Genomic DNA, 23,744 nt, shown 5'->3' on the forward strand with positions numbered 1-23,744 from the left:
ATACCAGACCCTCCAAGTTTCCCTATTTTCCAGGGACAGCTCTGGATTTATTGAAACCGTCCTGGTTTCTGATTTGATCCTGGAATTTCCCTCTTTTCCTTAGGGTGTCTCTATTTTCATCAGAGAAATCTGGGAGGGTATGGAGTTATGTGACTCCAGAGCCAAAGAGATAAGTAACTATACAATCTTTAGAAGACAACTGAAGTCAGCCCTGTATAGGGAAGGGAAGCCACCCAGAATGATTGGGGCAACCCAGCCAGATTGGTGGGGTAATAATAATAATAATAATAATAATAATAATAATAATTGAATAGGATGTCCCTATTTTCAATGGAGAAATGTTGGAGGGCTCATCTGGACTTCCTTCCATTTGTCCTGCCGCTTTCCCCCTGGGAAACCTGATCTTTATCGCTGAATCGGAGCAAACATCATCTGGGCAGGGCTGCTTCCCAGCTCTCTTAGCACTGGCTTCTGTGTGCTCCTCCAGCGGTGCAGTGGGTCAGTGCACCTGGATGTTAACCAGAAGGTTGGTGGTTTGAGCCCACCCAGGACAGGATTCCTGCATCTCAGGGGGTTGGACTAGATGACCCTCGGGATCCCTTCCAACGCTACAATCCTATGGTTCTATGACTATTGAGCTGTGGCTTCTCATGGACTCATGGGCTTAACACTGGAGTGGGAGCAGAATAACCAGAGGTTTGGGGGGGGGGGAGGTGGGATTTAAGAGAACACGCAAGTCAAAAACTATCACAAAGCTGTATATCTTGTAACTAAGAAATCAGATGGTGTGGAAAAAGGAGGAATGTCAAGGAAAGGCCTGGTGTGGATTTTGTTATTTCTGCTGTTGAGCCTCCCAGTCTTGTTTTCACCTCACCTGGTTTGACTGTTCTGCATTTCTCCTTGCTAGGGGCAAGCAAGAGCAGTTAACATCTCTTTCACCTTTCATGTGACCCTTCCATGGCCGCACCTTAGTTGGGTGACGATAACAAAAACAGAGCTGAGAATTCCCAAAAGGGCGAGGTCCGGCTAATCCTCTCAGAACAACACCAACCTGATACTTCATGGGTGTGTCTCTGGTAGTCTCAGAGTGAATTAACGTCTCCTATTCTCTTCCTTATCCACTTCTATGACTGTCTCTTTTCCTCCCTCCCTTCTATTTTATTAAGGCAGTCATCTGTCCCATTCTCCAACGATGACTGCTACGCCTCTCCTGCTTATGGAGTTACTGCCTTGAAACGAGCATTTTTTCCCCACCCACGAATACTTTTTACCCTCCACTGGCATGTGCAAGTCAGTGGAATGTATTGGAGCAGTTTTCAACCGAGGCAAAGAAAGGATATATTTTTATATTGGCTAGTTCATACATTACTGAGAAGCACATTCTATGACCCTCCACCTCTGAAGAAGAACTGGCATGCCAGCTGTCCAACACGAGACTAGATGACCCCTGAAATCCATTCAGACTCTGTGATGTTTTTACACTTTGGTGGGGCTCTGGTGTATGATCTCCCACTTTGGTTTTGGGGGTGCACATAGTGTTTACAGGGGCGCAGCAAGGAAGGATGGTTAGTTAATCTGCAAATTATCCCACAAACACTTTATTAAGCCTACTGTATCTCATGGCTGTTCACAGCCATCATTTCCCTTCTCTGCTGCTGCATTGATGCCATTTCTCTCCATTCATTCACCTTCCCTAAGTGATCCCTGGCAACCAGAGATAGTAAATGTGACACCATTACAGTACTGCACAGGTATTCAGATTCCCTATGTAAAGATGCGACTGAGGCCAATGCATCAAATCCAGACAAAATCTGTGCTTTATGGGCCGGTAGTCAACCAACTGCATCACAAATGTCTTAAATTTGATATCAGCTTGATGTGGGCAGGCCCTAACTCTATTGTGAGCCACACCCGAAATTGCCAAAAATGTTCGTCAAAATACTGCAACTTTTGCCTCAGTTTAGGATTGTTAGTCTTGTATAATTTATGCTGTGGAATCCTGTATAATTGGGGAGTAACCTCTACTATATTCTTCCTCTAAGGCAAGAGCACATAGGACAGCAGCTCTAGTTAAAAATCTTCAGGGAAGAGGAAACTGTGATATTTTTCTCTCAGTGATAAAAATGCAGCCCTTTTCTGTGCACATTTTATGTAGATAGAAACAGCTACACAAGCCTTACCAGGCAAACCTTATCTCTATGTTCCAGGTTAGGGACTGATCTTTGGATCAACAAAGGCTACCCATAAGAAGGTCGATTTAGCAAGCCTAAAAACTTAGCAGTGAGACTTGGGTACAAGCTCCTAACCCACTTGACACCTCGCCTCACTTGGGGTTTTTTTTCTGTTAAGGTTGCCAGCTTATCATATTTTCTTTTTTAGCAATGGACAAACAGAATGTTGGCTCTGTATTGCAATCTTGGAGAAGACATATCCACCTGGCAAAGACTTCCTGGCTGTGCTCTTCATTCATTTGCCCATTTGCAAATGGAAGAGAAAAATGCTGTTGCCTTTCAGGGATGTCACAGGGATATTTTAAAAGAGGTTATGGAATATATTTATGTTGTCAAAATGCAGTTTAGGTCTGCGAAATGATTTATCTGCTCCCAGATGCTAATCTTTTCCGGAAAAGTGCTTAACACCAACAGGAAAGGTTGGTTTACAAACTAAGAGTCCAGTAGTTTTGTAACATTGATCATTTGTTTTCTATATGGATTAGAGATTAACGTGGAATAAAACATAGCTTATCAGGAAACCTCAACATTCAGACTCATTCTTTGACTGTTTCTTTAACCACTTCCAAACTTTTCTCTGAAAAATGTGCTTCACTGGATATCACAACCACAAAGCCAGATGGATTTAACAAATCGCATTTACATGATCAAAATGAAATACTGATCACTTACTAACTGTGTTAAAAATAAAGCACTTTAATTGCCAGTTTAACATGGAATAATACAGTACTTTGGGTAGCTGAAGGTTTTTAAAAGTTGCAGTAACAGGGAAAACCTTAACTTTTTGATAGATTTGAATGCTTCTGTTTCTGTATTGCAGGCTTCTGCTCTGAAATACATGCTTCACTGGACTTAGGAACACAGGAAGCTGGACTTAGGAACATTAGCTCATCTGCTCAGCACTGACTACAGTGACTGATAGTGGCTCTCCAAGATTTCAGGCAGGGCCATTCCTAGCCCTACCTGGAGATGCTGGGGATTGGACCCGGGGTCTTCTGAATGCAAAATGGTTGAATTAAGGACTTAAGCTGTGGATTTAAGGCTGTGTGGAGATAAACTTTCGATCCAAAGCAATGTTTCAAGATGAAGCTGGAAAGCTAAGAGTTTTGGAGTGACGCAGTCAGGAAAAAATGCCGTTCGCCATTTTGTGAGGCATTGTGGGAGCTCTTGGGTCTGGGAGGAGAAAGAGAGAAATAGAGTTGTTTACATATCGTGAATCAACTCCTCGGTGGGACTTAAGAGCGACAAATGCCAAAATTTACGATGGATAAAGTGATGTTATCTACGAAGGAGATATATGGAAACCATCTGGACTTAGTGGAGGAACGGGAAATCCACACAGGATTATTACACTTGCTATCGGCTTAAGGAGACTAACAGAAGAGATCGTAAAAGAAAAAGAGAAATTATACGAACAAGATATGATGTGGCAACACCAAGATAAGACTGGATAGAATTATGAACTTTGTTTGGACTGATTGGGACTGATTTGGACATTAACGCAGTAATAAGAAGATGATCTGAATTCCCCTTTGGATCTTGAAGTATGGGTTCCCCCAACAAAATTTAAAAATTTGGCTTTGTAATTCGGAATTTATATGATGTGATTTAATTTGATGTGATTGGCCAGTTAATAAAAATTATTTAAAAAAAAAAATGAATGCAAAATGGTTGTTCTCTCCTTGAGCTACAACTCTTCCCTATCAGAGTCACAAAGCCAGATGTGTGAGAATACAAATTTCATGTGTTAAGTCAAATTCATTCCAAATAAATTTCAATTTCTTCTACAATGATGCAATAAATCATTTCCCCACTTTGTCTACATCTGCCCTCCAAAGATTCAATAAATTAATATAGCATTTCTGCCCATCAAAAATACTACAACATTAAATAGTTTGGGTTCTTTTTCATGGTCTGCTGTTTACCTGTGTTGCCTGCATATGTCTAGGACATTGCAAAAGAGTGTTCTCCTTTCCAGCTCCTGTGCTTAGAAAGAGATTGGGTGTGCGTGCATGCCGTCATGTGCATTCATGCTCAGAGTAGAAAAGGGCAGGCCAGTATGTACTGTGGGCTTAGAAGAAGCATTCTGATGTGTATAGATGCTAATCTGCTACCTCATGAATGCCAAAACACCTTAAAGAAGTAGAAACCAAGCACTAAATACAGGGAAATAACTTTGTCCTCTACTGGTACAGGTATCTTGGTGTCACGTTGTTTTCCAGTTCCTCCCTGTCTTTGTCCTGCGAAACCCAACTGGAAAACTCCACTCCACACAGTCTAAACCAGATAAGCAGTTGGAAGAAGGAAGACAGGCACAGCTGCTGCGGCAATATCTGTTTCGACCACAACAAAATGGACAGTTGTTTGCAGAGTGAATTTATGTTTCCATTTTATCTGTACTTTATCCCATTTTTGATCCAAGTTTCACAACTAAGATGCATTTTGAAACTGGAATGCTTACCCACCCACATCACGTGAAGCTGAACCAATACAAGGTATTGCCACATCCTCACGTATGTAAACACCATTATGCACCTAAACGCTCCATTCACCTGGTGGGTCAAATAGAGGCAATCAAATTTTTCTGCAGTGATTGTTGTATGAGTTGCTATTGCTCTCTTGACTGAGTCTTAGGTTGGTGTAAGGGATTGTCCTTTGGGCCTATGGTGAAATTGTCTACCTAGAGTGGTATGCACACAAATGCACTGAATTTTAAAATTCAAAATTAATGTGTTGACAAAAGAATTAGGGTGTGCTTTTATGATCATGTCTCTGCCATGAACTCACAAGGTGTGCTCTTTCCCTCTTTCCCAGAACACTATACCTGTGAAGTGCTTCTGAACACGATGAAGCCTATCATCATCATCATGACCACCACAAGGGAGCTTTCAAACATTCAGTCCAAACCTACAGTTTGAATTCTGATCAGAACCTGCTAATTGTGTGTTGCGGTCTCTAAGACTCTCTGGACCTTATGTTGCCTTGGCTGGCCCACTTGCATGAATGGATCAACGTTGTGTAGACCTGGAAAGGTTTTGAGAATCAGCTCTAGCACCATTGCTGTAGATGACCACCAAAAAAAGGCAAAAAAGAACTCTTTTGAATAATGACAGAAACAGTCATGAAACAGGTTAAACTTTTAATATTAAAAATGACTGCAATAAGAAAAAGATTTTTTCCTGTACATGCTGTTCACCTTTATTGATCTAGTCATCAGTTTGAAAGTTGATCTAGTCCAGACCTCTCACCTTAATCTGGGTATCCTTCATCTGAATATTTGCCCATCTACCCAACTCCATTTTGGAAACCATCCATGAAGGAGATTCTGCAACCATCCTGAGCTCTTACAATTAAAGAATCCTTCCTAATGTTTACCCTAAATCTGTGTACCTGTAGTTCAAAACTGTGGCTCTGTGCCTGATCTCTGAAACACATGAAGTTGTTATAACTGGTCTAGAACCAGCTGGTTTTGTATGTGTGTTTGTGTGTTTAAATTATCTGTTTCTTCCAGAGATGAAATAACAAAGCACAAGCTGAAACAAGATGATACCTGAATCCATGAAAGTCACCCTGTTGTTCTGCTCATTGTGTTTATACTGTAATTACAGGTAGACTGCAAAGGAACTGGAGCATGGCACCTCTGACTGATTGTCACATTCAAGAAACTGGGAACATGAAAGCCACATTGTTACATGTAGGCATTGGCACTGCTCTGAGTCAAAACTGTCATCTCCAGCCAAGGTGGAGCTGAGAAAATGTGAACTGTTCATTTCTGCATATAAATATGTCACTCAGTGTCCTCCAATGCACAGCAGCCAAATGCCATCAAAGATAAGGAAATTGATCTAATGACAGTTATTTTTCCTGGTTGATTATGTAGCCACTCCCCAAAAAGCCATTTCCCCACTGTCAGGAGTGGAGAGCATTCTGCAGGACTCGAAGAGGCTGGAGATGTAACTGGTGTAACATTGATGGTAACTAGATATGTATAAACTGAGTCTGAACATTGACCACTGGAGTTACCATACATCAAACTGGAGATCACTTCTGTCCCTTTGAAAGCTTGAAAGTAATGACAGAGCAGAGCCACTCCATATCCTGCTCCAAACCTCCACTGGACCTTTTCTCCATCCTTATACATCAACAGAAGTCTAGTGTCCAGATCAAGGGAAGTAATAGTACCATTCTATTCTGCCTTGTTATCTCCTGCTCTGGAGGGTAGGACTCAAACCAATGACTTCAAGGAACAAGAAAGGAGATTTCGACTAAACATGTGGGAAAACTTTCTGACAGAAAGAGCTGTTTGACAGTGGAACAGACTCCCGTGAGAGATGGCGGATTCTCTTTCCTTGGAGGTTTTTAAGCAGAGGTTGGATGGCTATCTGTCAGGGATGCTTTAGCTGAGATTTCTGCACTGCAGGGGGTTGGACCAGGGGCATAGGAAGGGGGGCGGTGGGGGCAGTCCACCCCAGGTGCCCTCACTGAGGGGGGTGACACTCGGCACGCCACCCAGCCACATCAGGGGGAGGGGGGAGCTGCTCCATTTTGCCGACGGCATCCCCCCCTTTTCCCTTCATTTTGACAGCTTGGGGGAGGCTTGGGAGTCGTGGGTGGGTGGCGTGACAAATGTCTGCCATGGGCGGCTCGCTCTGCCCCTGGCTGCAGGCCATGCACACCGCTCTGGGCACCTGAGCGGCTATCCCGCGCCTGGGAGGGCACCCTCCGTGCCACACACCCCTCGGGAGTATGCCCACCCTGGGCAGCGCGGGCATACACTCCGCCACTGGGTTGGACTAGTGACCTTTGGGTTCCTTCCAACTCTAAGTTTCTATGATTCTGTGATTATCCCTCACCTGCTGTAGCAAGCCTGATAGTAGCTTAGCTCCACAGCAGGCAGGAGAAGGAGAAGTTTAGCAAAGGGAGGAAGATGTGACAGCGTTTTCTCTATTTCAGAGCTTTCAAAGCAGCAGGTGTGACCTCTGGACTCACACCTGGTTAACGTACTTTCCATTAGCAACCTGTAGGTGAGCTTTTGAACAGGGACTAATTTATTGAGCATTATTATGTAGCACTTTCATACTCCACATCTCTCTAATTTCCTCAAGTTCTGTCCTCACACACACACACACATATCAAAATCCTAATTATGTTGCTCAGATCGGTATCTTTTTCTCTTGAGTTTTGTGTTTGTGGGTGGGTGGTTATTGGTTTGTTTTTGTTTTATTATGTATTCTGTATTCTCATTTAGTATTTTTATGTTGTGAACTGCCCTGGGATCTTCAGATGAAGGGCAGCATACAAATTTTAATCATCATCATCATCATCATCAACAACAACCACTGTTTCACAAGCTGCTAGCAAATCAGAGCCTAACAGAGAAATATTTGGTTGTGATCAACTATGTTTTTGGCTGTGCTGTGAGAGGGCTGGAGTCCTTCATTTTGAAGCAGGCTATAAAGGGTTCAAATACAGACAGACAGATAGACTTTTATTTTAGAGGCGATTGCTGGGAAAGCCATTTAACCCTGAAGGATTTTGTTATTATTATTTTGCAGTCTGATCTTGAGTAGCACCTGCTGTTGCATTCCCACAAAGCTTGAAAGGGGGCAAAGCAGGATGCATTTCTAATAGGACTTGCAACTTTATGATTGCAATTAAAGTGGGCGGGAGAGGACCCAGTTCTTTCTGCCTCTCTCCCCTACCTTTCTCCCTTTTCAAAAAAAGTTTCATTATGTTTACAAAGATATGGGTCTTTGTTGCAATTAAAGGATTCCAGTGTGGCAGCCCAACACACCAGCGGAGCAGCATTCCAGCTTTCCATGGTAACAGTCGCATGTTTAGCCAATCCCACCCAGACAACCTTAATCCTACCTTTGTGGTCACCCTGAAAAAGCTTCTAGCTCTGCTATCAGATGCAATCTTCCTTGGGTAAATATTTACTAGAACCGGCTTAGGTCTTTCTTGGGGCGGGAGCAAGGGAAAGGTTTGTTCTATTCCAAGCCCTTGGAGGGATTACTCATTCTGTACACCAGATTTTCCGTATCCAGTTTACATGTCTCCTGACTTCCTGGTTGAAAGCAGATCAAAGGGAGGGAGGCTGTATCATCACCACAATGGCGATCAGGCTTTGCCACCACAATTTTCTGATGTGTTGACCACGGCTGCTTTCAGGGGCCAGACTGTGGCAGTGGAGGCCAACTGCGATAGTGCCCTACCAAGCTCCATCTGCCCCTCCTGCCTGCCTTGTTTCTTAAGACTAGTCCAGAGGCTGGCCCTGGCTGTCAGCTTCCTCCTTAGCCCCTGTGAAGAACTCAGCAGAGAGCAGGAGGAAGACGAAACTAGAATTCATTGGTTTTGCCTGTCATTGCCTCTGTCTTCATGTACCTTTGGTTTCCCTGCCTTCATCCTACTGGCCCAATGGGCACCAACCACCACTGGCCCAAGGTCTAGCTAATCTAACATTAACGGCAATAAATCTACCAACCAACAGGGAAACCTGTGGCCCATCACAGTTCCTGCCCAGTGAAACTGGAAGCACAGTGGCCTTTCTTCCAGAACAATTTTGCCTCTGGTTCCGCCCATGATTGGTTCTGGCTCTACCCACTGCCAGCATGCAGGCCCTGAGAGACTGCCACCCCGCAAAGGAATAATGCCCCCAGCAGAAAAGAAAAGTTGCCCCCTCATTGCCTAACTGCACAAATTGCAAGGCTGCCAAAAGGTTCTTGTTGCCAGATCCTAAAAAGAAGGCAGACCACACTGCTTCAGTTACTCTGGGCCCAGACCATGGGCATAGCCGGGGGGGGGGCGGGGGGCAGCCCCCCTCATCAAGTAAAAAAATAATAAAAATAATAATTAACTGACCAATCACATAGCAGATAGCTCTGTTCTGTCCCCCAACATTGAGCCTGCCCCCCATATAAATCCTGGCTACGCCCATGGCCCAGAGCACCCATTGCCACCTGTCCCCAGAAAAACATGATTGTCCGTTTTTGGAGAAAAGTGTCCCCTGTCCTGTTTGGACTTCAAATATTTTCATGTATTCAAGCTCATCCTCACCCTCAAAACTTTGTGGGCACAGGGTGGGTCTGGGGGAGAAGTTTGAGATAGAGAGTTTGGGCAGGCAGAGTGTGGGTCACAGAGAGCAAGAGAGGGAATCTGCAATGCATGGGTTGGCTACAGTGTAGTCTCGGCGGGGTAGCAGGGGGAGAGCAAGAGAGGGGTTTTGCATGGGCCTAGTGGGGAGAAAGAGTTTTTGTGCAGGCAGAAGTGGGTGGGCTGGGGACAGAGACTTGGTTTCTGAGAGCAAAGAGAGGGTGTCTGTCCATCCAGTGGAGAGTGGGGGGCAGGTAAAGAAATTTTTAGCCCCCAGTCCTCCCCTGACTGGCCCGTATTTTGCCTGACCAAAGGTGGCACCCCTAATTGGTAAGTACCAGCACTTTGAATTCAGCTAAGAAAACTGATCAGAAATCAGTAGAGCTCATACAAAACAGGTGTTCAATGTTCCCCGAGGCAAATTCTGGAGATGAATCAGGCTGCCAGTTTTTGAACCAACTGCAGATTCCAATCAGCGTCCAACAACAGGCCACAGAGAGTGCACTGGAAAAAGGAACCAGGCGTCCTGTACAGCCCAAATGAACACTGAAAGCCATCATGCCAGACATCCTGGTCCCCAAGGGAATAGAACTTACCTTGGGTACCAGAGTGGGCATGTAGGCTTCAGCACCGGCTCCTTTCTTGGTACCCAGTTTCTCTTGGTATTGTGGGCTCAGACTACATGACCCCCCCAGGCTGTGTTCACATTCCTGATTAATGTGCATTCACTGTTCCTGCAGTGCTGGATTTTTGTTCCGTATTCACACCACGCTATCCAAAATGTATATGTCTCCTTTATTTAAAGTTATAAGATGCTACTGTTTAGTATACTTATTTAGATGTACCCTTTAGCACAGATTTTCATGTGAATTGTGTGTGATGTTTTTAAATCACAGGTTGCTGGAGAAAAGGGATGGAACACACCTGTCAGTGAAGAAAGGCAAAAGTGACATGGATCAGAAACACAAAGGGGAATGAGTCTAGGTGTTGAAGGAATCTTCTGAACCAGAATAGCTTTTCTTAAAAGCAACAGCCCAGAAATATTGCATATGGAGCAGGAGCAGAATTTACGAACAGCGATTACAGGTTTATGGCTACATGCTTACCTAAGGGCAAAATGTGTTTTGCTTTTACCCATGATAATCAAGAGCACAGATGATGCAAAGGAAGGTCCGTGAATGTTGATTCAGTGTTGATTTGTGTGAGAGAGTGTGAACTTGACAAATAGTTTTTGAAAGGGTATGCTCAAGCCCAGTGGGTCACATGGGAGGCGACACGCAGACTGCAAAGAGCCTCTCGCATCTGGTGCTGTTGGCAGGGAGAAGAGGGCTGGGTGAGCCCGAAAGGTCAGCTGCAGGCAAAAGTGTCAGGACACAGAGGCTGCCAAGAAGGGTGAAGGGGGGCAGCCGAAGACTGGGGTGTGAATAACAGGCAAGGAATTGTTTTGGCAGCAAACTCTTGGGGAGGCAGGAAGGAAACCAGTTTTTATTTTTTGGTCGCTGGACTTCCTCTTTTCCTTAGCATGCAACTTTCACAAAAAGGTACTAATAAATAAATAAACTTTGTGGTATCCCCCTGGGGACTATGTACCATCTCCATTTGTTTGTTTGTTTGGGGAGGCAATAATTAGCCAGACATTTCCCACAAAATTTACTGCAGTTTTTCCCTACCTAGAGCACATTTAAAGGTACATCCCTGAAACCCAGTTGGCACGAGGGACTGGGGCTGTAACTATCATGCCCAGTTATGCCTCCAGAAGATTCAAAATGACTGGAAGAAGCCCACAATGTATTAAGATAATTTGCAGAGCTCTATGGGAAAGGTGCAGAATATGTTATGCAAATTTTATTTATGTATTCATTTCATATGCTGTATTTTATCATAAACCCAAAACTGGTTTCCCTATAAGAACATCAATAAATAATCATACAATACAGTTAAAACATAGTATGTGATTTATTTATTAAAGACTTGTGTATGCCACTTTTTATCATAAAGAATACAAGAATACAAGAGCATCAATAAAACATAGAATACAATTAACAACTAATATGACATTTTAAAAAATGTGCATAATGCATATGGATTAAATCTTGTATTCCGGAGTTCACATAAGGGGGAGAAAGAACCTAGAGTCCCACGGCTTGGTCTATTTCTCCACTTATCAGAAACTATGCAACTGTCAGACACTGCAGTATTTGCTAGGACAAAACGTCACCCACTCCTCTCCTTTTCTACCAACATTAACACTCACACTACTTTACTGCTATCTGTGTGCCCCATTTTCCCTCCATGTAATGTGGTTGCCTGGGCATTTCAGAATAATTTTTTAAATGACAAGTACGTGTCTTTCCATGAGAAATCATTATATTTTCCTTAATCAGCAGCACTGAGGGAAAAATGTGAAATGAAAACTAAATTAACATGTTTAGCTATATAACAGAGGAAGTCTCAATAAATTAACTAGGGAAATAATATTCTTGTAAGCTGTATAACTTTTTAATTTTGCTCAATATTCAGCTCCCTGTGGGCGACGGGTTCCCATGACAGAAACTGGTCAAATGTCTGCCCTGGATGGGGTTGCATTCCCCTGAAGGCCCAGTCTGGGCTGCTTCTGGATCCCACACTGTCACCGGAGGCCCAGGGAGCCCCAGTGGGTAGCAGCGCCTTTGGCCAGCTGCCACTGGTCCGGGAAAGCTGGACCACAGTAGTTCAGACACTGGTGACCTCAAGACTGGATTAGTGCAATGGACTCTAGCAGAGGCTTCGCTTGCACACGATTCAAAAGTTGCAGTCAATGCTGGCAGGAGGGGGCCATGTCAGCTTATCACATGTCTTCTCAGAGATCTGCAGTGGTTGCCCATTTGCTACCAGGCCAGGTTCAAGGTGTTTCTACTAGTATATAAAGCCCTTATTACCCCTCACTCAGCCACTTCAATCTGCGGAACAGGAGCCACATAATGCTTGTTTTGCACTTGTAATAAAACCCTTCTGTATGGCAGCACCTTCACTGTACACTTTCTGCACCTGTTTAAAACATTTTTGATTTAAGCAAGCCTATTTGGATATGTAGAAGTTCCATGTGTTTTATCCCTTTTGAACTAATGTCCATTTTAAATCATATTTGGAATATTTCTAAATAATTACTTTTAACTTTTAATCAATATTTGTAGGGCTTTATTTTACATATTTTTGAACTGCTTCAATTCTTCTTACAATCAAGTGTTTTTTAACAAAACAAAAAAAAGGTTAACATAATAATAAATAAGTACAGTTATACCTCAGGTTACAGCCGCTTCAGGTTGTGTTTTTTCAGGTTAAGGACCGCCGAAACCCGGAAGTACCGGAATGGGTTACTTCCAGGTTTGGGCGGTTGTGCATGCACAGAAGTGCTAAATCGCAAACCGTGGATGCGCAGACATGGGTTGCCAGCACTGCGGGTTGCAAACGTGCATCCTGCACGGATCACATTCGCAACCCAAGTGTCCACTGTAAAAATAAATGTCCATGTCTGTAGTTGTGATTGGTTTGGAAACCAATGGATGGATGGACGTCCTGTTGCTGCTACAGCAGAAGGACAGAGCTGCTTGGCTTTGCAGCCAAGAAGTTCTGCTTGTCTGTGCAGGGCAGCCTTGCTGGATCATGGCCAATACCTCAGAGATACAACACAGGTACATTAAATAGCAATGAAAAGCAGGTCTTCTTGAAAGAACTGAAAGATGAGTCATATCCCCTGAATTCATATGAAAAGTGAATCTAATAGCAATTACCAGGGTGTGAATTGTTTTCCCTTAATTACCTGACAGTTTTGACAGATCTGTGATTTGTGTCCTTAAGCTGTCTATCTTCCAACATTAAAGTTAATTCTGCAATTAATTCAATCTTAACAATAGCCTCTGAAATGCTTATATGTGGCCTATGAGTTAATGGAGTTCTCACTAAAACAATACAGGAATTTTTAGAACACTTTTACAAAACAAGATCAGAATTTGGCTTCAAGGGTTTGCCTCTCGTTTTGCAGACGGTATTTTGGCAATCGTTTCTGCTTCCAAATTTGCTGTTGCAAATGGCACCATTGACATGTATTTTTCTCTTAGAACTTCAGTAGACTTATTCACTGACACACATTGATCCAAGACATGTTTGGCCATGATCTCTGTAGATGCACCAAACATATACTCAACACTATCAGCTTCTCATCCCTCTGTTTTAGGGCAGCAGTGGAGCCTGGATGCAATCCTGTTCTCCAGCATATAAGCAGACATATTGCCCCTAACTAAACTCTAGTGGTCTATAAAGATCTTCTTAAGCAATCTGTATGATCAGATTAATCAAAACAGTGAAATGGTTTCAGCAGTTTAGGGCACCTGTGAAAGTTGTCAGTATCACACACACACAGCCAGCTACCTTTAATCTATCCAACCAAAGGTAGATGACACACAAACTTTTGGGCACAATGCATTTGGCCATTACATCATGAAGGGACTCTCTTTTTAGTGCTCCTGGAGTTTTCTGCTTAAGAGAGTCTAGAATGGGAGTAAGTATGCATGATCTTATATTATTGGGAATACAATGCCCCAGAATGAACTTTCCTCCTGATGGTTCCTTGTGAATGCTTCTCCCTATATTTCCTGAACTATCTACTAAAGAACAAGAGAAGTAGAAAAGGACCATTTTGCAGATATCCTGACCCCATAGAGATGCCCTGAAAGGCTTGATTCCTACCCAGTTTAGAGATACCCTCTTCACAACACAGCCTTCAAGGTAAACCTAAATAGCTTCCTGATACTATGGTATGCCAAGTTCAAAGGTCGAGGGAATGCAAAGGGGCACTGTGGGCTGCTTTTCTCACAGCAATGGGAAGTCATTCTTTTAGAGGTTCATCGACGATCCCATAGCATAGGCTGCCTTTTGCCAGCCAGGAGTGAAGCAATTTTATAATTTAACTAGGTTTTTTTGTAAATTTTCACTAGCTACAGTTAAAAGCATCATGTTGTCCCTCCCATAGGATGGGGATGTGAATGGACCAATAGATCAACTCACCTATGACTATCTCTATGGGACAATAATATGATGATTCTTCCTTATTAACTTGATGAACATTTTTTCAGCATAAAGAACAACATTGAGACTCTGAACATAGCAGAGGAACACCTTTGCTCTCCACCACATTTACAGCTAACAGCATTGTCAATGCATGTTCAGTATGTTGAGAAGCTCCCTGTTGATAACAACAGAAAACCTACAAAAATGTCCATTCTATCAGGATTTTTTAAAAAAAGTTTTCCAAAAGAAAGATGATTGCTTCCTCGAATGTGCAAACAGCTGAGATAAGAAAAGGTGGGAGGAACCACAACAGGTATGTTCATGCCCCTGAGACAATCGGAAAGAGAAATCTGCGTTGGCCTCAATTCTCAGGACAGTCGCTATTTGCACCCGTAGCAACCTCAGTCCTTTATTAGCACTCTGGAACTCTTTTTCCAATTCTGAATTGCTATTACTCTTTTTTCTTTTAGAACAACAAGAAACGGGAAAAATGACTTTATTACAAATGGGTGACTCCCAGTGATTTTCTTCTTCTTCAGTTGGAGAGCTAAGTGCATAGAATTGCAGAGTTGGAAGGGACCACCATCTGATTCCATTCCAACCCCCTGCAACACAGGAATATTTTGCCTAGAGTGGGACTCAAACCCACAACCCTGAGATTAAGAATCTCATGGTCTGCCAACTGAGCCACGTGTTTAATTCTTCATTTGAAAGGAATGATGCTTCAGTGCTTAATTTTAGCTGGACTATGCCCATTGTTTTGGTGCATTTATGTAGCTATTTAATATTTCAAGATTACCTTCCCATATCCTGAAGAGTGTGGGCTGTGTTGTATGAGGCACCAGTGAAAGGGAAGCGTTGCTTGAAATCAGGTGGAGGACCATTGAACTCATTTGGTGCAAGGTTTGCCTAACTCCAGGCAACTATGCCTCCAACTGTGATGCCCACATTGTCTGGCAGATCCTCCCACAAACCTCCTGGAAAGAGTTTGCAGGAGATACTCAGCTCCTCCTCGCAGCCCAGTGCAAGGTGTTTCTGCCTGAGATGCCTTCTGCTCACACAACATTGGACACAAGCTTCTATTTCTTCTTCTCTGCAGTAGAAAATGGCCAGCTGATTCACACATGGGAGAAAGCACACATGGGAGCATCTCCTGCATGAGGCACTTGTCACATGGAGCAGGAGTGCAGTACACAAAAGTCCTTCTAGTGAGCCTCTTTCTGATCCTGGACTGCTATTTCTTTATTATCAAGGGTATGGTGGTCTATAGAACCCCCTGCCCTGAGAACCTTCATTCATTTCGTCAATGCCCTTTTTGCTTCCTTCCATATTCCTCAAAGTTTTTGCCAAGGCAGAAACCATGATCTTTGAAGTGAAATTCCAATGAATTGCTAAAGGTGTCATTTAACTGAAGAGTCAGCAGGTGGCACTGCACTCGTGATGAAATTCTGCATATACGATATATTTAAAAGCAGGATTAGAAATCCTTGCTGTCTTTCACAGGCCTCTTTGCCTCTCAACTAAGAGCTCCTTCCTTCCTTTGCACTTCACTCCCTCTTGACAAAGTTATTTTCTTGCCCATCTTTCCTTTTTTTTTTAAAAAAAATAATTTTTATTAAATTTTCCATTTTAACAATCCAATCAAATTACATTAAATATTCCACATTATACAAATACATATCATATAGTCCAAATATTCCGCCAAATTATAATTTTTTAGGGGGACTTCCCATGCTTCAAGTTTGGTGGGGCTCTGATCATCTTGTATCTCTACTGCCTTGAGTTTCCAATAGTTCCTTTAAATCTTCCTGTTGTTGCCCTTCCTTCCTTCTTTCATGGCCTCTGAGTTGTTTCCACAGGTGAGTTGAAGTAAGCAATGATGTGCTTCTGTGTGAAATTTTCTTGCCCATCTTTCCTTCTCCCCCCTTCACCCTGCCGTCTGTCTGCTCAGTCCAAATCCACAGGAGATACATCCCACGCCCCCAGACGCCCACCTCCCAACAGAATTCCTCATACCATGCATTCATTTTGAGCCTCCACCTCCACTCCACGAAACCAAGGGAACAAAAATGACAGGATAATAATGATAGAACAGAGCTTCTGGGCAAGAGAATAATGCCATTGACATAGTGCTATAATTGTAATTTTATCTGAAATTTAATAAAGAGGTGGACTCCGTACAAAAAAAGAAGTAGAAGAGAGATAAACAGCTACCTTTCCTTTTTTGCATTTCATCTCTACAACCAATGCTTTTTTTTTAATACCCAAGACCTACAGCCCTGGCTGTCCATGTTTAATCAGAATTAAGTCCCAGTTCGTTCCCTGTGACCTACTTATGTGTAATTGTGCACAAAGGCTGTAGCCTTAAACTATGCATTGTTGAAGCTAGAAAGTGATTTTCTCCAGAATTTCAATTCCTTTTTGAAAGTCCAACAAAAGTGCTTTTTGGGGGGCGGGGGGGGGGGGGAATATGCTTCTAGCCCACATTATATTAATAATAAATTTCAGAAGATGAGGGCAGTGTGCGACGGACAGAGGCACGCAGGAGTGGTATCACTTACAGTATGATATTCTCCCAATCTAATGATTTCCTGAACCAATGATATAATTTTAAGGGTCAGAATAAAGATCTCAGCAAGGCAAGCCCAAGAGATTTTGATGTATGAGGAGGCAAAGGATAGAATGATGCTGCTCCACATGCAGAAAGTGGCTGGACTGAAAGTTCACTCTTAGTCCAGTACTGACAACAGGACAGCGTCCTCCACCACGTCTTGGGGAACCAGGCGACCTTCAGGGGCACCGAGCACCGTCCTGCAATGGAGGGGAATGGCTTAGGGGCTCAGGAGGAAGGGCAGGAGGGCTGCCTCTCCCCAGCATCCGCAGCCTGAGGAAGCCCATCATAGTGGCAGTATTTGGAGAGCATTGCCAGGAGGTACTCAGTGCTAAGTATGCTCATTCATGTACATAATCCAAGCTAATAGGTTCATTAACTTCAGTGGGTCTACTCTGAGCAATAGGTCATTTGAATCCCACCCTTGGTACCTGCACAGTGCTAGCGTTAAAGTTGCATGAGTCTCCCCCATTCCGCGTCAGAATCCCATAGCTCAAGGGCAGAGCACATGCTTTTCCATACACAAGAGCCCAGATTCAGTCCTTGATTTCTCTAAGCAGACCTGGGAAATCTCTCATCTGAAGGACACATGGACAGTGGCAAAGCTGCATGCTCCGCTACCGGGGCCGGAGAGCAGGTGGGGGCACGGTGCACATCCCGGGGGTGGTGGTACGCCACCCACAAGGGCGTGGTGCGCTGCCCGCAGGGGTGTGATGCACGTTCTTTTTTTAAATAACTTTTTTATTCAAAATTTAAACAAAACATATTATCCAGAAACATATCATCCTTATTTCCCCCCCATTTTCCCCACCCCTCCCCCCAGAACCCCCCACCCCCAACTTCCCTCAGTTCCAGTCTTTGATTTCTCTAAAAATGCTGTTTTCTGCATGTTACACAGTTGTATAGATCCTCAAACTATTTAGCTGATTATTATCAATAAAAAGTTTGTGAATGTTTATTCAAAACCAGCCCAGGAGTCCAGTTCGCTTTGTTGCATCTTCAATTTCTTTGTAAAGGTTTCCCATTCATCTTTAAAGTCACAGTTATCCTTGTCCCATAGCTTGTATGTCAGTTTTGCCAGTTCTGCATAGTCCATCAATTTTTCTTGCCACGATTCTTTAGTCGGGGTTTCTTCAGTCTTCCATCCTTGTGCTATTAGGACTCTCGCGGCCGTTGTCGCATACATGAAGATGCGCATTCTGGGGGGGGGGGCACCGTGATGGCACCCTGCTGGAATAGTGGTGCCGGGGGCGGTCCGCTCCCTCCGCCCCCCCGTTCGTCCGCCAGCGCACATGGAGAGCCTCTGGCAGTCAGGGTGGGCAGTACTGAACTAGATTCGGCATATGGCCTATTCATCCAATGTGCTTTCCATTTGCTGTCCTTTCTCTGCCCCTTCCCTCTGAGAGTGTGGCTGTTAGCGCAGTATGACGGGGTGGGGGAGGCTTTGCAACCCTTTTCAGTGCTATCCAGGCAAAACGAAGAATCCGTAAGGGTGACTAAGCTTTTTAAAAACAAGCCTTCTTAATTTGCAGTCAAACTACTTTATAATTAGTCACTTTGGCGTAATTAATTGTTCATCTTATCCACTTAACTCAGCCTTACTGTTCATTGTTCATGAGGCTTACCAGTCGGTGCAATCAGTTAATTAAAATGCAGAAGCAGAAATCTAACCCAAATTTCTATTTGGCAAATGAAAGTGGGAGCACTGACACTTCATGCAAAGGATAGTTACATAATTTATCTTAGTTACCGAAAGTTTATGGAAACTTACAAAGCACACCTATTTCACAAATAAAGTGTGCTAACTGGGAGTTGGGAGAGCAGGACAGCTCTTTTGCGCCTCAGGCAAGGAGCCTAGCAAAGGCTCACCCACATGTGACATTCCTTCACATTTACTGGAAAGACCTCTTGCCATCTGCATCTTTGAAAGATCTCCTAGGGCCATTTCCACCCAGTGCATGGTAGAAAAAAATACAGCTGACAGACTTTCCCATTTTGTGACTTTAAAAACATGCTGACAGTACATAGAAATTAGGGTAACCAAAAAATAAAATAAAATCAAAATATCCAATCCATCATTGACATTATTATTCACCATTCATCTTATTTTTCATTCATTAAAGACAGAGACAGGTGCAGCAGATAAGCAGAGACACGAGACAGAACACACAATCTCTCAGGTAAACAAAAAAACCTGCCAAAACATTTATATTTTTTGCATATGGCAAAACAACACAAGAAAGGAGGCTCAGGAATACAGATGTGGATACAGAGAAGGGTGCAGTATTTAATTAACATCAACTCTAGCACCTAATTGCCAACATTTTGATTCTGTTATTCCAATAAGATATATATTTATTTCTACCAGCATTCTAACAGAACTGTTTTAGTTTTTTCACGCTCACCAAAGTTTCTTGTCAAACATTTTGTGTCTTCTAGTGAAAAGACGGGGTTTTTTTCCACATTCTTTGCTACTACAGTACTCACTATAATTATAATATTACTATCCACCATTTCAGGAAATTAAGTTGGTAGTAGCATCCCAAGTCCCACTCTCCAACAACATGCTTTTATTGATATTTTTTTCTAAATATGTGTATGCCTTATTCACGTATTACTTTTTAATAATTTCTTCTAAGTCTACAAGCATTTGTGGCACTCAGTGCTCCAAAATTTCAGTCATACTCACAGGAGCTTTTATCCAGACTTTCCGTTGACAGACACATTAAACAGGGAGCAAGGAAACCACACACTGCAAGGCAACAGATGCAATCTCCTAAAGTTCCTTCATATTGCATCCCGAGGCAACAATGTACATCACCAAAGAACAATGGGTGGACATGTGTCAAAAATTCAGCAAATATTTTCTTGTTGTCTTTATCTCGATTACCCATTACTTTGCCTTGTGTCGTGCCTTGCCCTGGGCCGAGCCCTGAAGTTAGCTTTGGCAATCATCTTTGGTGTTCTGGTATTTAGACAACCATGCCCTCACTTGGGGACTGGGTAAGTCAGAAAGTAGCAATGACACCATTACGTAGTGGAATCTAGAGGCAATGTTTTCTTTTCTTTTCTTCTTTTTAAATAATATTTATTCCAATTTTGAAGATTACAAAAAAGACAAACAATCCAAGAAAAAAAGAAAAGAAAAAAGAAAAAAGAAAAAACACACAAATCCAACCTTTACATAACTTTCTTTCCTTTGCTTATTTCCTTGACCTCTTCACACCTCCCTTTTTTGTATACTAGTTCAATTAGATATTTCAGCAAATCCTTTCCATCCTTGTTATTATCCTAATTTTTTTATCTTAATATACTATATTTTTACATTCTTCTCTTTCACTAATTACCAATCTATTTTTACTTAATCCTTTATATCATTTCTGCTAAGACCACAAAACTTCATTCCAACATCCCTCTAACATTCCTTGATTTTACAATATTTCTGTAAATAAACTTTAAATTTCTTCCAATCTTCTTCCACCAACTCTTCTCCTTGGTCTCGGATTCTGCCAGTCATTTCCACCAGTTCCATATAGTCCATCACCTTCATCTGCCATTCTTCCCGGGTGGGTAGATCTTGTGTCTTCCAATACTTTGCAATAAGTATTCTTGCTGCTGTTGTGGCATACATAAAAAAAGTTCTATCCTTCTTTAACACCAGTTGGCCGACCATGCCCAGTGTTGTGTAAACACTGCAGAGAAAGGCCTCTGGTTTCTTCTGAAAGGTATATTTAAATACCTTTTTCATTTCGTTATAGATCATCTCCCAGAAAGTCTTAATCCTTGGGCATGTCCACCAAAGGTAAAAGAATGTACCTTCGGTCTCTTTACATTTCCAACATTTATTATCGGGCAAATGATAGATTTTTGCAAGCTTGACTGGTGTCATGTACCACCTGTATATCATTTTCATTATATTCTCTCTTAAGGCATTACATGCCGTAAACTTCATACCTGTGGTCCATAACTGTTCCCAGTCAGCCATCATAATGTTATGTTTTCACACCAGACCTTGCTCAATGAATACTAAGATGCTTGAGAGGTCCAGAGGGTTGCAATATGAGAACAGGGCCTTCTCTGCAGTGGCCCCATGGAAATTCACCTGGTGCCTTCATTAGACAACTTTAGGTGGCAGGCAAAAGCGTTCCTTTTTAACCAGGCCTTTGGTTTATCTTATTGACATCCAACACCCTTTTAGAATGTGGTTTTTTTGGGGGGGTTTAAAAATTGGGTTATTGTTTTTGCTTTGATTTTATATGTTGTGGTCTTGTTTGTGAACTGCCCTGAGACAGGGCAGTGTATAAATTGAATAAACAACAACTACCCCTATTTCTGCAAACATGGCTCAATGTCCCTGAAGGCCAACCTGTCTTCTTTAGCTGTGCACTCACAAGCTCCCGAAGCTTGGCAAATGTCAGTGGTAAGTCACACTCTCTTTGTACTGCTCTGATCATGTCTTGCTTAAAGTCTTCCCACAGGCATCTGGTTGGCCCCTGTGAGAACAGGATGCTGGACTAGATGGGCCATTGATAGTCACATGTTACTTCTCATTTTTTCAGATGCCAAGGAGTAGGGGGGACGGGACACCTCAGGTTTTTAATTTGGAGAACAGGGATAAGTAGCAGAAGCAGCTTCAGGACCTTACACAACACCTGATGTTTTGGAGGCGCATGAAGGGAGATATTTTGTGAGGTGCAGCTTTCCCTGACAGTGCACATCCCAACATTTCATAGAATCATAGAGTTGGAAGAGACCACAAGGGCCATCAAGTCCAACCCCCTGCCAAGCAGGAAACACCATCAGAGCACTCCTGACATATGGTTGTCAAGCCTCTGCTTAAAGACCTCCAAAGAAGGAGACTCTACCATACTCCTTGGCAGCAAATTCCACTGTCGAACAGCTCTTACTTATTTCACAGCTCTTACTTATTTCACAGATAAAAGAGGGTCACACTTGTATCATCCTTATTAGCATTCCAAGGATCACTGCCAATAACCTCTTCCCAACCCCCCAACCCCATCACACGACACTGGAGGCAGTCTGCCCTCTACTGAATTAAAAGTCAATAAGCCATTTGCATTTCTGGTAAAAGATATATGTGGGGAAAACACAAGTCCTACCTGCTTATTCTAATTCTTATTTAGGCAAGGATGTTGTTGGATTCCAGTGCCCATCAGCCCCCTTCAACATGGCTTATAGTCAAAAGGGGAGTTGTAGTCCATCAATAAGGGATGCAGGTGGCACTGTGGGTTAAACCACAGGGAGGTAAACAGCGTTTCCGTGCACTGCTCTGGCTCGCCAGAAGCGGCTTAGTCATGCTGTACGCCGGCTCCCAAGGCCAATCAAGCGAGATGAGCACCGCAACCCCAGAGTCGGCCACGACTGGACCTAATGGTCAGGAGTCCCTTTACCCTTTACCTTTAGTCCATCAATATCTGGAAGGTCACATCTTGGCCTTAAAGAGACAGGACAATTATGAGGCTCTGGACCAGTCAACCCAAGGTGACAAGACTTCAAGAAGATCTACTTCATTAGGGAGAAGAAGAGAACTTACTGTACAAAGCTATCTAGGGACCTCACTGGTCTCTCACAAGTAAGTTGTCCACTATTGTTGTGTAAACATAACTAGGAACCTGGAAAGATAGTGAGGTGTGAAAGTATCTTATTTAGGTTTTTTTGTATCGGGATTCTAGACCTACTGAGAGCAGGTAATGGTAAGCTGGTATGGGCATTGTCATGCATAGCTCCAAGATAGAGAATGCCATACATTCTGATTGCTGCATGATATTCTACCATTGCTTCCCGCAACAAACCTATAATATATCAACACCAGGCACATGAGTATGCATCTTCAACCACCAATGTACATATACCTGGGAAATTTGATTGGCCCAGAGTTCATGTACATGCACGAGCACAAAACTTTATATGCATGTACACGAACCCTGGCCCAATCAAATGCATGTAAAGGTTTGTGTAGATGCAGAGACGTGGCCTAAGGATGGATGAAGCTGCCAGTTTGGGTTGCTCCCCCCCCTCCCAATCTTATGTTCAGTTTGCCACATTTCTACATCAATTTGCATTTTTTTTTTACACATCTTCATTTTTGTTGTATAACTACATGATAAAATTCAGAGAAGTGTGGTTTTCAAAGGGTAGCTGTGTTTCGGTTCACATTTGGTGAGTGAGAACCAGCTTTCCCCTTCCCATGCAGCCTGCAATGCATTATGTATTTGTACTTTGGAACACTGTTGTTGCCCCTGTGTTTCCAGCGCCAGTTGTGGTATGTGGGGCTGCTCTCATTCTCAGGCACTCAGGAGATAACAGTAATGAGGACATATGGGCAGATAGACTGAAGATGCCAGGAGACAGGTTGGGCAGTGCTATCATACAGCGTCACATTCTTGCCTCATAACCTTATTCTTCCTCTGCAACTGAAGCATTTAATGCAAACTTGAATCCCTAAGGCTCAGCATAAAATATTGATATGAAGAGATTATGCACTTCATACATTACAGTTTCTAAATGATTTTAGCAGTAGGTAGCAAAGTGTAATTTTCCAACAGTAATGCTCCAATTTGTTCTTATTAAAAGTCCTTGTATTAGATTTTCAGGAAACAATAACAATTATAGCAGAACACAGAATGATTCTTATTTTTAAGTGAATTATTATTCCGTTCAGCTTGACTTTCCTGCAGCAATTAGACATATTTAAACTCTTCAGTGCAGTCTCACTGTGGAGACACAGAACTGTTTTGTTACCC

This window comes from Podarcis cretensis (assembly GCF_951804945.1).
Source record: "Podarcis cretensis genome assembly, chromosome: 1".
Taxonomy (NCBI): Eukaryota; Metazoa; Chordata; class Lepidosauria; order Squamata; family Lacertidae; genus Podarcis; species Podarcis cretensis.